Raw genomic sequence first — 10,751 nt, 5'->3', positions numbered from 1 at the left:
CTGCTTTCCCCTTGGCTTAGCATGGTTCAGCTCTTCCCAAGACTCCACAATGTGATCTTAGAATCCTCCTAATACTTTTCCCTTCCACAGTAAGCAGATTTAGACTTCTGTTCCCAATGACCTCGAGAGTCCTAACTAAAACACATATCTTCCACCTATGCAACAGAATGTCTCTCTCAGGCCTATAAAGTTAGCTTCTAGGATCCAAAGAGTAACTAGAAACAAGGGTATGCCAGAAAGAAAGAGATAAGCCATGAACCTGACAACATATCAACAGAAGTTGGAGAAAGAAAGCGGATGTGAAAAGGAAGGTCAAAGCCAGCATTAAGGTCTGCGTGGATATAGAGGCCAGGTAAAAAAAATATCTCAGGAGAACAATCACACCTTGGTGTCATCTTCCTCTACTGCACAGTCTGACCCTTCCCACTGAACTAGAAATGGGACTTCCCTAAACAATAACTGGGATTGGGATAACAGAAAGATGGAAAAGATCTGGGTCTCATTAGAAAGCAAACATTTGAAGATGGAGATTTTAACTACAGATAGGAAAAAGAGAAACAAAATTTTCATTCATACATTGATTCACTCCTTGAACAAATATTTACCAGCTACCCCAAACAGATTTGATCCCGGCCCTCAGACATTCTAGAGAGATACATTACATATTTAATAACACTGAGAGTGGTAAGTACCGTAAATCCCAAAGTTGACATGGCTAGTATTTAAATCCAGGTGTGTCTGACTCCAAAGTCTCCATACTTTCAAAGTCCACCATGCTAAAAATTAATAAAGACAGACAAAGCTCTCAGGTTTTGGAGAGTAAAACAAAAAAACAAAACCGACAGTTTAAATGACGGTTACAGTACAGCAGAAGCTAGCCTGCAAGGGTTAAAAAGGAAATCATCATTAAGAAATTCCTGCTATGTGCCGGACACTAAGAAATGTATAGCACTAGTATAGCCTACTTTTTAGAAAGCTTGTCACTGAAAAAAAAGCTGAGCTATAAGGTACCTGAAAAGCAACCAGCTCAAAAGATGTGCAAAAGCAGGTGGTGTTTTGAGCATGTTCCCAGGCATAGAATAAGAAGCACCACGGAAATTTAAATTATACTACAGCACAACATATATTCCCTGATGAAGCAGTGCTCTGGAAAGGAGAGGTGAGGCAGGAGGCAAAGCTCTACTGTGCAGGGATGAGGACAAGGGCAAGAGGAGTTTAGCTCTACAAAGTGGGACAGTCATAAGCTGCTGTTGAGCAGTAATTCCCATTTAAGATCTGATTAGTAGTCCTCATTTGTGGCATATCTAATCACAACCAACACATGGCTTTCTCCAGTAATCTTGAGATATCTAGATCTGAGAAAGCAGACATTGGAGATTGGCACGTGAGCCTGCATGGGATCTGTCAAGGACCAGGGGGAAAGCATCAGTGAGATGATAGACGAGGTTGGTAAGAGACAACTGAACCTACAGATGGACAAATGGACTGGGTGAAGATGGAGGAACCTATGGCTGACGCCACACCTAATATCTCAGGTACAAACTCCTCAGTCTGCCCACAATGGAAAGTCCTCCATAATGTTCCCACTGACCTTTCCAGCCATTGTTTCTCACTATTTTCCTGACACCAGATTACTAAAGCTACCCAAGCGTTTTCCAGGCATTTTAGCTGGTGACTAAAAAGAAAGCAGGCAACTACTAGAACCAAAAATAGGAAACTCTTAAAATTGTGGAGGTAACTCTTCAAATGAGAATTTGAAAGAGAACAAAGGAGTGCACCCAACTTGCTGACATTGATTTAGGCTGTCACTGTTCTTTAGGATGATCTGACAGGTGGGCACTGGAGTGCTTTCTAAGAAGTAGCCATGGGTATATTCAGAGTTCCAGTTAAAGGAGGACCCCTCTCATCAAGGGGGTGCAGCAGAAGTCTAGCTCCTGGGAAGAAGATGGCTGGGAAATGCTGGGCAAATGTTAGACCCTGAGCAAGTAGGCTCAAAAAATGGCTCTATTCCCATGAGTCTGAGAAGCCAGTCTCTTGGGCTGCCCACTAACTGTGAGGATTAGACAAAGAACAATGGTGTGAAGGGCATGAAGGTATCCAGGGACTAACACCAAATAATGTGCTTAGGGCAGCAGATTCACTCTAGAAATGGGCCATTAGTATACATTTCTTGAATGACCGACATCATACTAATCATTAAAAATAAGAAAATGAATAAAACTCTGTACCAGGAACAAATATTTAAAATAGTGTCATTAAAGAATGAACAGAAATAACTGGAAAGTACTAACTTGAAATGCATGTTTGGTGATGGTTAGAAAACTCTTCACAGAGGGAATGAGACCAAAGAAGGATCTTTGAAGGATAATTAAGAGTTTACCAAGTAGACAAGGAAAGTAAAGGTATTCCAAGTAGACAGAATGGCATATATAAAGATGTCGATAGAGGGAACAAGGCAAGAAGAGTATAAAATTATATATAAGGAGAATAAAAAGTAGTTCAGTCTTACACCTGAACTATAAAGCACAAGGGTTGCTGGCATGAGATTAATAAGTCAAAGAGGAAGAGAGGGACCAGACTGAAAAAGTTATACAGATGTAGGCAAAAGCAGGTTTACAGTTGTGAACATGTGAAAGTTTATTGCTCCACCCCTACTTCCTGCTATCACTGGCCTGCTATCTCTGATCATGGCTGGGGGGCATGGCAAAGGTGGCCCCAGGGCAGCCTTTGCCCTGCCCCCCTGCTCTTAGCTCCCCCCTGGGTTTCCGATCACTGTCAGTGGCAGGGGGCTTGTTCCTGCTTTCCCTTTCGCCTCCCTGCATTGTGCCTACATATGCAAATTAGCCGCCATCTTGTTGGCAGTTAACTGCCAATCTTAGTTGGCAGTTAATTTGCATATAGCCCTGATTAGCCAATGAAAAGGGTAGCATCGTACGCCAATTACCATTTTTCTCTTTTATTAGTGTAGATTTTCCATACAAACAACTGTAAACCTATTTTTGCCTACCCCATATTTGTAACATGCAGAGGTTTAGATTTTATCTTATAAGTGACAAAAGAGCTGCTGGCCACACTATGGTAGTATTAACTTGGCTTCAAGAGGGCAGGCAATACCACAGTGCATAGAACCATAGCCCAGAAACACTTGCCCAATAATTGGGCAGGGATCCAGGACATGGGGCTCAAGGAAAAAGTGGTAGGCCAAGACCAGAGGCCTGCTTCCAGACTCCTTGCTGTTCTGATGATGTGATCTTTACTCTTCAAATGTCTGCCATCACTGTGGACTAGGAATTGAGCAATTCTTTAAACCTCAGCCACTTAAAACTACTTTATCAGCAAAGCTTCTCCTACTTTCCTAGGTGGTGTGAGCTCTCGTTCCCTCATAAACCCACAGCATTTCTATATATATTCCAACTTGGAGATTATTTCCCAAACTATAGGTTCTCTGAAAACAATGACAATGTTTATTACTCTTCTCTGAATGTCCCTGGACTGTACTGGCATATGTGAACACTCTCCTGGGAGCTCATAATTGAAATTCTTTCATGCTGACAGTTCTTAATGAGAGAATGATAAAGAGCGCCAGCATCTTCTCTTCGATACTAAGCAATTCAGCTTTGACTGCAAACTTGCCTGCACCCTTCTCAGAAAAAGCCATGCAGGAAACTATGGGCCCACTCCCTTAGAAAGCAGTGGAAGGAGCTTGCACCTTGGGGTCTTCCCCAGGATTCAAGTAGCCAATTAAAGTTTTTCTCCCAACTACATACCCTTCACACCTAGCTGATGTTTTAGTAGCCTTTTAATACCACCCATTATACCACCTGCTTCATAGACATCAGCATTAATCAAATACTATTTTATTTGAATATCTACAGGTATTTTCTGTCCTCATGGATTATATTGATTTAATCCACATAATCTGGAAAATTAGCATGATATACGTTTCTAAACTAATATTTTGAACTGACATACAGCAGGTCCAAAATTAACATCTTTTCTTTCAACATTGTTTTAACATTGATGAGATGCCAAAACTTAACACTGTTTATATCAATTAGCCTGTGGTAACATTGGTTTTGTTAATACATCATTTCACTTAAAGTGCAGAAGCTATTCACATCATTAAGGACTTACTGTACTTTCTCAAAGATCCTATCCTGAGTGAAGAATTTAACCCTTTGAGTGCCAACCAATATCCTAGGAACTATGCTAAAATTGTCAAGGCATTTTTGCCGATTTTAGGCTACAAAATCTGAGTAAACTTCATAAAATCATAGTATCTGTAAAAAATTAGGCAGATAAATGCCAGGGGTCAATTTTAGAACTACAGACATTCAGCATCATAAGTAATCTGCACTTAGTGCCATCTGTTAATAAAGAGTGAACTACTAGCATCTAATAGTGACACTGCAGGAGGAGCACAATAGCGCTCCCGGCAATTTTGGCAAAAGACAGGAGGAGCGTGATCGCGCTCCCCGGCACTCTAGGGGTTAATCCAGTGGAATAAAGAAAATAATGTAATAGCAGTTCTGAACAATACAGTAATCTAAAAATATAAAAGGCTAATATGCAAAGTGTCCCCTCAGGAGTTCTACTAGGAATTTGATCGCTCGCTATGATGTGCACTGACCACCAGGAGATGGTGCAGAACGAAGGAAGGCCCCGATTGGCCCTGATCACCGGCCAGGCCTAGGGACCCTATTCGTGCATGAATTTCGTGCACCGGGCCTCTAGTTACTTCATAAATAATAAATATCTTGTAAGAAATTTTAACATTTTGAAGTTTTCGTCTTGTATTTTGTAAGTACGCTTACATGTTAGCTTATAATTTTATTTGTTTTCATTGATTTTAGAGAGGAAGAGAGACAGAGAGATGGAAATATCAATGAGAGGGAGACAACATCAATCAGCTGCCTCCTGCAGGCCCCCTACTGGGGGGGTCGAGCCCCCAAGCAACCAGGGCATATGCCCTGACAGGAATATCTGGTGACCTCTTGTTCATGGGTCAACGCTCAACCACTGAGCCACACCAGCTGGGCATAAATTAATTTTCACATGCTATGTCTACAGAACATAACACACAGGTGTTAAAATTACATCCATGTAAGATTATGTAGGTATGTAAATATGGGATAGAAAGGAACATAAAAAGTATAGGTCAATAAATTAGGGAGTAGAACTGCAGATAATTATAGTTTAAGTTTTTGTTGGTTTTGAGTAACAATCATTGTTATCTGCACAATAGTTTTAAAAATAAAGTACTAAGGCCAGAATGTTGTCCTAAAATAAAGTGAATTTAAGAACCACACAAGAAAAACTACCAAGGTGTCCACTCCACTTCATACTTCAACAATCACATTTAGTAAATATCATTATCTCTACAAAGCTCTTCCTAATCCTCCTAATTTTTCATCATTCCACACCCTTCCAACTAATCAAGAAGTGGAAATAGAAACTACCTATTTGCATGCATTAGTGCCCAATATTATCACCTGAGTTTTCACATCCCAGGTGCACTTTATTAAATATAGTCCTTAAATTTAAAATCTATCTCTATGTAAATCTAGCTTTTTCTCATCATACTGAAATACCATTGTGCTTTCTGAAAATTAATTTGTCATTTTAATTCTAGGACTGGTACTTTCATTTATACAAATTTCACTATTTTAAGATTTTTTATATTCATCTATAACCTGCAATTTTAAAATTAATTTTTCATTTATAAGTTTTAAAAAAATGAGGATTTTAATCTGATCATTAGCATATGTGGAATATGTGCTATATTTCTACTATCCACTGTGCAAAATTAATCAGAAATATAGCAGAAAAAAAGATGCTTTGATTTTTGCCTCTGAACAAATTACATAAAGAATCTTAATGTTTTATCACACCAAGAAAGACAATGGAAAATTCTAAATTAACTTAATGTTAATACCAAAAATAATTACAAATGTTCTTTGCAAAGGGAGATGTGCTCTTCAATTTAGACAATTTACAAATATTGTTCAAAAATATTTCCCTGAATCAAAAGGAAATAAAAGCATTACTTGACACTATATAATTCCCCCACACACATTAGTTCCAAATACCATTGTGGAACTGAAATCTTTTTACAAAAGAATCTGATTTGTCTTATAGGTTTATTAAATTAGGAAGCAAAAATTTGTATCTTCACAAATATTTCACATTAATATTAGTAAACAAGTCAGTTCTTAATGGATTTTAAAATTCACTCCACATTCAAATAATATTCTAACCCCAAAGATAGGCAAGCCTTCCATGATACAAATGAGGAAGCTGAGCTCCTGAAATGAGATGACACAAATTCCTACAATCATAATGTAAACCAGAGTCATAAATCATTCATGGGCGACCCTCGCTTTTCTATTAAGTAAATGTATTACAGTAGCCAATATGCAACCAGCGTAAGTTTCACCAATTTAAGTGTTTTACAAAGATGTACATTTTACGGGGGGGGGAAACGGTTTCAATAAAAAAAAAGTTTGAAGAGGAACGTAATATGAAATTTACAAATAAAAACAGACAACTATAACCCATATCTAAAACACCACGATAGTAAAACAGATGTGAGTAAATAGGTTAATGATATGAGATTGGTCAAAAAACATCTCTGCTGTTTTGAAAGGCTGATAAGTTTTCAGACCAATAGTGAGTTTTACTGAGCCAAATAAAAAGAAAAATCAGTCTGTCAGCAGAAAACCTGAGGAATAGCTATGTATGGCATTAATTGAAATGAAGGTGGTCTCTATTTTAAAATGATGTCTGAAAGATAAAACAAAGCAAAAAAAAAAACCCTGAAGCAACATTCTACCTCCACATCTATAGGCTAAGGCAAAAGTAGGCTTACAATTGTGATTATGCCAAACAGACTTTATTCTTGTATTATAATTTACTAATTATTGCATTATTTTCCATACAAACAACTGTAAACCTACTTTTGCCCCACTCTGCATATAACATGCATTCTCCTTATGCTGTTTGAAAAAAAAACTATCAAAAACATTTTACATAGCACATTTTTAATTCTGCCTATATGCAAACTTCAGTTTGAAGAAGCATAAAGAAGAAATTACCCACAACTGTATTAGCAAAAGACAACTGTTACCATTTTATTTCCTTCCAGTATTTTTCCTAATACTATGTAGACACTTACACTGTTAAAAATTCTATAGGTCAGCGGTTCTCAACCTGTGGGTCGCGGCCATCGGAAAACACATATAGCATATCAGATAATTACATTATGATTCATAACAGTAGCGAAATTACAGTTATGAAGTAGCAACAAAAATAATTTTATGGTTGGGCTCACCACAACATGAGGAACTGTATTAAAGGGTCGCGGCATTAGGAAAGTTAAGAACCACTGCATAGGTGTTTCAAAGCACTGCTTCTCATTCTGAAATCGCCTTCTTTTCAGGTTATGCGAGGAACACCAGTGGACCCTTAAAGCACATCTGTTAGACTACACAGACTGGTTTAAAAGCAATTCCACCACAGACTGCTTCACGGTCCTTTGGGTATGAAAATACAATTTTAAAAAAGCAGGGAGTTTAAATCCCACACAATTCCTGAGTTTTCAGGTGATATATACCTAATTGGTCCTTATTTTATCAGATAATTTAGTAAGTTCAAGATTAGACAATGATCAGTTACAGCTAAGTTATACTTTCCCCTTTGAAAAACTCTTGTGTACTATCATTTCATTTTCATTAAATTATGAAATAGTTATGAAGGGATTACGAAGTACAAATTGGTAGTTATAAAATAGTCACTGGAATGTAAAGTACAGCATAGGGAACAGAGTCAAAAATATTGTAATAACTATATACGGTGGCAGGTAGGGTACTGGAAATATGGAGGGATGGGAGGCAGAAAAATCACTTTGTAAAGGACAAAGGTGTCTAATCATTATGCTGTACACCTGAAGCTAATACGAAACAATATTGAATGTCAACTGTAATTGAAAAATAAAATTATTAAAAAAGGAAAAAAAGGTATGTATTCTCCTACCAACCATGACATATGACTTAATATTTACCCAATTTTGAAGAACTAGAAATTAGGTCTTTTAAATTACCAACATCATTTCTATTTGAGTTTAATCTACATTTGTGTTTATATAAGACTAGAGGCCTGGTGCACATTTGTGCACTGGGGGCGAGAGGGGGTTCCTCAGCCCAGCCTGCGCCCTCTGTGCCTAACCTGGCAGTCAAACATCCCTCTTGCAGTCCGGGACCCCTCGTTCCTTACCATCTGCCTGCACCAGAGGCAGGAGAGGCTCCCGCCACCACCACTGCGCTTGCCAGCCATGAGCCAAGCTTTTGGCTGAGCAGCACTCCCTCTGTGGGAGTGCACTGACCATCAGGGGGCAGCTCCTGTGTTAAGTGTCTGCCCCTTTGTGGTCATTGTGCATCACAGTGAACAGTTGTTCCATCATTTGGTCAATTCGCATATTAGGGTTTTATTATATAGGACTAGAGGCCTGGTGCATGAAATTCGTGCATGGGTAGGGTCCCTAGGCCTGGCTATCGATCAGGGCCAATCAGGTTCCCTGCCTCCTCCTTCCCTCGCTGCCCATGCTGTTACCATGCAGTTCCCCGCCTCCTCCTTCCCTGGCTCCCTCAGCAACCTGCTGCCTCTGCTGGTCACCCACCATGTTCCACGCCACCCCCTGGTAGTCAGTGCACGTCATAGCAAGTGATCGAACTCCCAGTTGAACTTCTAAGGGGACAATTTGCATATCAGCCTTTTATTATATAGGATAATACTGTGATCCCAGCTGGTATGGTTCAGTGGTTGAGCATAGACCTATGAACCAAGTGATTACAGTTCCATTCCAGGTTGCAGGCCCATTCCTGGGTTGCAAGTAATATTCCCAGTAGGGGGCATGCAGGAGACAGCCAATCAATGACTCTCATCATTGATGTTTCTCTCTCTCTCTCTCTCTCTCTCTCTCTCTCTGAAATCAATAAAAACATGTTTTAAAAAAAGATAACACTGTGAAAGACAAACATATTTGTTAAAATAATGGTAAGAACTGAAATAAAATATTGTTTAAAATGTAATGAATGTTGCATGTTTAATTAGATCAGGCTTGTGAAATTCTAAATACCAAGGCAATTGTCTCATTTGGGGGGAGACATGTAACATTCTACATTGTTCAAATATTTTTTTAAAAACATGTTTTCTGCTTAGGTAGTTATATTCCTTTCTATACCAAGGTACCTTACATTTTTTTGGCCTGTTTCCTATGTTTGAAATGGGATAACAATATCTACCTCAAACGTTTGTGGTGAGGATTGAGTTAATACATGTAAACCACTTGGTACTGTGCCTGCCACAAAGCAAGCCCCAATAAGGGTTAGCCATATATAAGCCTGTTTTTTGTTATGTGCGTTTTTCCCTACTAGGAGGAAAATACAAGCACAGGCTCTAGGACTTCAATGAAAAGAAGGATTTCACACTCTAACTTATTAAGGGCCAATGTTCAAAAATTTACTGAAGATTATCTAAAACCTGAATGCTAAGCATCTACATTGCATAGAGATGCCTAACTCTAAAAGAGGTCCGTTTACCAAATATGTTTTTTTCTTTACAGTTAGAGATATATCCCCATGTGCCTGTCAAAGTCTCAGCATCCTCACGACAGGCTTACGGCCAAGATTCCATTCTTTACTGAAAACCCTATGAGAGCAACAGTAAGCTGGACTTAAACGTGGAGATCAATTAAAAAAATAATCTTCCCAGAAATAAGTAACAATCCTGCTCACTGGGAAATGCAATGGAAAATATGTTCAATAATGATGCCAAACGGATTCAAAAATTACGGTTCACCGCCTGAAAAATAGTACAAAAAGGGTGGAGGGTGCATCAGCACGGCATTCTCTTTCCATCACAGTGACTATTCAATAAACAATTTTGCTTGCTTCTTCCATAGGTTTTCCAAGGGTTGTAGACAGAAAAAAAAAGTTTTGTCCCTTTCTGGACCATCTTACCCTTTTAACGTGGAAAGTCCCATTGAGGTAACATAAGAGGCTGCACTGGGTCAGAGCCAGCGTTGGACCCAGGCAATCTAGAGTCTAGAATCGAGACCACCATCCAGACTAATTAACCACCAGGGACTGTCAAGTACACTTCCTAAACCCAAGACTCAAAGATAACCAGGATCAATTTCATTCGCTGTTGAACCTGAGAACTTGCACAAAAGATAGTAGTTACCGCCACTTGCCTTTAATAGGTTGAAGGTGCTATTTAATTACCTTGCCTTTCTACTGTCTACTCATCCATTTAGCTTAACTTTAGGCGTCATGTCTCCAGTACATCTTTTTTTCCTCCCCCAAAGATTTTCCCTAGAAAAATAATCCAATACCAAAAAGGCGGCCTTGATAGCAGGGTCTCGCTCCCCTCTTTTCAGGAAAATGAATGGCCTCGCCAAAAAAAAAAAAAGTACAGCCGCGCCACGCTGGGGGACAACAGGCTGATCCTAGCTTTGCAACTCAGCCTGGAGAGCGCCGGCCCCGGTCTGCCCACGCGCGGAAGGCACCCCGCACCTTCCCGGCGTGTGGCTGACTCGGCTCAGGGCCCGCAGCCCTGGCGCCCCGCAGGCCCTCCCCGCGCCCCCGCCGCCCGTGGGGCTCCATGCCCCGCGCCTTCCCCAGGAACCACTCACCTTGCTGGGCTCCAGCGTCCTCGAGCAGCAGGAGCAGGACCAGGAAGAGCAGAAGGAACAG

At 39.8% G+C, this 10,751-nt stretch overlaps 1 protein-coding gene across 1 annotated transcript in view; it reads right to left on the bottom strand.

The window, feature by feature from the left end:
• Positions 1-10,745, bottom strand: part of DCBLD2 (discoidin, CUB and LCCL domain containing 2) — a 94,313-nt gene extending 83,568 nt beyond the window's left edge. Inside the window, exon 1 of the mRNA XM_006769284.2 lies at positions 10,691-10,745. The gene's annotated coding sequence lies outside the window, so the exon portion shown is untranslated. The remainder of the gene's footprint in view (positions 1-10,690) is intronic.
• Positions 10,746-10,751: the final 6 nt, after the last annotated feature.

This window comes from Myotis davidii, unplaced genomic scaffold (assembly GCF_000327345.1).
Source record: "Myotis davidii unplaced genomic scaffold, ASM32734v1 scaffold1144, whole genome shotgun sequence".
NCBI classification, from domain to species: domain Eukaryota; kingdom Metazoa; phylum Chordata; class Mammalia; order Chiroptera; family Vespertilionidae; genus Myotis; species Myotis davidii.
This window is presented reverse-complemented; position numbering and strand designations above follow the sequence as displayed.